A 2,911-nucleotide genomic window follows, 5' to 3' on the forward strand; every position below is an offset into this window, starting at 1 on the left:
TCTCCATTGTTGGAACCCATATGTGACCCTGCTTTAGAGCCAAAAAACTGAGACTAAGCTAGCATGGGCACTACATAAAAACTATTATTATTCCACTTAATGAACATGGTGTTAAAGTAAAAGTATATTGCTGATCCCATAGGTTGGTGTCTCACTCATCTTTCACTATAGAAACTTAATATTGAGATTTTGGAGAACTAAGCCCTATCTGGGATTCTTTTATCTTACCCCTCCCATCAGGGTGGAGGCACCTATGAACAAATAATTGGATTCAGACAGAACATAAAGTAAAGAAACAGTAACTGACTCTAGTGAAGCAGAAGTTTACAAACAATATACGACCAATGAACATACAATTACCAAGTCTGTGACAGCAAGGCCAAAACCCACACAAGCTCAAGACAACCAAAATCTCAACATGTTCATTGAAAGTAGATCAAAAGTCATAAATCTTTCACAAGAACATGGGTGGTCCCTAGCTTCCAGGAAAACAAAACTTTGATTTTCAGCTGCATAACCACAGAGTATAGCAACCATATTTAAAGTCTTGTCTTCCACAACACTTGGCCAGCAAAAATATTCCTCTATTTTTATGTATTTTATGATTGTTTTTTGATAGAGAGAATAAAATGGTTTGGGGAATCATTACATTGGTTTAGGGTAATAAAGTGTTGGTGCACAAGGAAGCAAATGAAAGAAAAATGAACTGGTCCAGATATAATATTAAAATGTTCAAAAATATATAAAAACACTAGTATAAGTTATCCATTTATCACTGACATACATTGGAAAAGTTCAAACTCATATTGGCACACAAAATGAAACCACACATACTGTGACAATTGTTATTGGCATACTAAATTTTATATAATCGCTATTCTGATGAAATTAATGTAAACCATGTAAAATCATCTGTGTGCTGGATCCTAGTACACAATTCTAAAAGAAAGACTCAGCATCACTTCTAGTAAGGAGCAGGATAATCCCTTTGCTGCTGTTGTTTGTTCCTTGTTTTGTATTCCACACATGAACCATTGTTCCCTTTCATCTTACCTGGTTCCAGGCCTTCTGCTTCATCTATATTCATAATCCAGGGTTCTTTGTTTTCTTCAAGGCAGGTGACTAGCTCTGGTTTTGATTCAGAAAGGCCTATGAATTAGAAGAGACATGAGATAATATCTTTACATAATGTGGAAAAGAGTTGGAGTGTAACATAGGCTTGTACTCAGTGAACAATAAAGAACATAAGAAGAGAACCAGATGTGAAGTCTTATTAGTACATACTTGCCAGGTGTTGGAAACTATTCTGTGGGTCGTAGATTTCAAGACAGGGTTTTTCTGTGTCTTTGAAGGCTCTGCGGAACTAGCTCTTGTAGACCAAGATGTTCTTGAAATCATGGAGATCTTCCTGCCTCTGCCTCCTGAGTGCTGTGATTAAAGGCGTGAGCCACCACAAAACAGCTTGTGTAAACTTTTAAAAAATTGATTTTAATTTTTTAAACCTTCCAGTTCCTTTACACTACACAATAACAAATAGAAAACCGTTGGATTCAAAGTACATTTACACATTACTGCTACTGAATTAATCAATTCACAATTCATCATATGTGAATGAGTTATGAGTTACCCCATATTACAAGACCATTTAAAATGATATAAGAAAAGTTGCAGTAAACATTACACTCACTAATACCTAGGAATAATTAGGAGATTGGATTCATTCATAGAAAACAATCAAAATACTAATACCAGTTGTTAAACATTCCTAGATCTAGGCAGCAATCAGAAAATAATGTATTCTCACCTACAGAAACCAAGTTGCTGTAATTCTCCAACATGACGTGTCTGTACAATTCCCTCTGTGATGTATTCAGGAATTCCCATTCCTGCTTGGAGAAATTGATGGCCACGTCCTTGAAAGTCAACAGACTCTGAAAGAAAATTGTTTCTGCTTGTGAAGATGGGTTGAAGTGTTCTTTGCCCCAAAGGAAAGATTATTCAATTAAAGAACTTGCTGTGTTATAGGTAATCAATCAGCAATTTTCAAATATTATATGTTAACAGAGATCAAGTGACCAACATCTAAAATAGTCATGAAATATATGCTCTTTATCAGTAATAAATAATATCTGAAATTATCTTCAGTAGGAATTGAGTATCAAAATTCATCTCTAATATCAGAAATGTTATAAATCATTCAAGGTGTGCATTGATGAAGCTAAGTAATACTAGGAAATAAGAGAGAGGGAAGAGTGAAAAGCAGGATAGTGCACGAAAAATGACAGTGATAATCGTGAGTTTCTACTGAAAATAAAATAAAACATTAAATCAGATTTCATACCATGAGGAACAACAGAGAATGCTGAGCTCAGCAAATGAAGCATTTCTCTGTCCACTGGCAACCTGTCACATCCTTGTGCATACATTTACCTGGAAACAAGCCATCTGTCAATCCTCTTTATGGATCCTTTCAAGAAATTTATCTTCAAGTTTTACCTTCCTGACACTATTCTGTGTGTAAGACAAAGCCCCTTCATCCCATGCTACCACACTCAGAGACTGGAACACAGCTTTAAAATGTCCTCAGTTCGTGCCTTGATCCACGACAGGGATGCAAAAACCATGAACTTTTTCAGACTGACCAACCCTTAGTTTTTCCTTTCATGCCTTTGGAGGATCTGTTTTTCTAGCAGATGGTCATTATCTCTACCACCTGGGTTTGTGACTTCAGCAACCTGCTTTATACTTTGCGCAGCCATTTTAAATTGATTGTGATCATTAATTAAAACAAAACTGACACCTGTATTTGAAATAGAGGATGGGATATGAGAGGTAGCCACAGCTGAAAGCATTTCTCACACTGGGTAAGTAATATACGTCCACAGCCATGGTACAGTGGGAAATTGATGCC

At 36.1% G+C, this 2,911-nt stretch overlaps 1 pseudogene; it reads right to left on the reverse strand.

Moving 5' to 3' along the window:
* The window catches only part of LOC118239317, a 20,309-nt pseudogene extending 18,471 nt beyond the window's left edge, over positions 1-1,838 (reverse strand).
* Positions 1,839-2,911: the final 1,073 nt, after the last annotated feature.

This window comes from Cricetulus griseus, chromosome 9 (assembly GCF_003668045.3).
Source record: "Cricetulus griseus strain 17A/GY chromosome 9, alternate assembly CriGri-PICRH-1.0, whole genome shotgun sequence".
Lineage (NCBI taxonomy): Eukaryota > Metazoa > Chordata > Mammalia > Rodentia > Cricetidae > Cricetulus > Cricetulus griseus.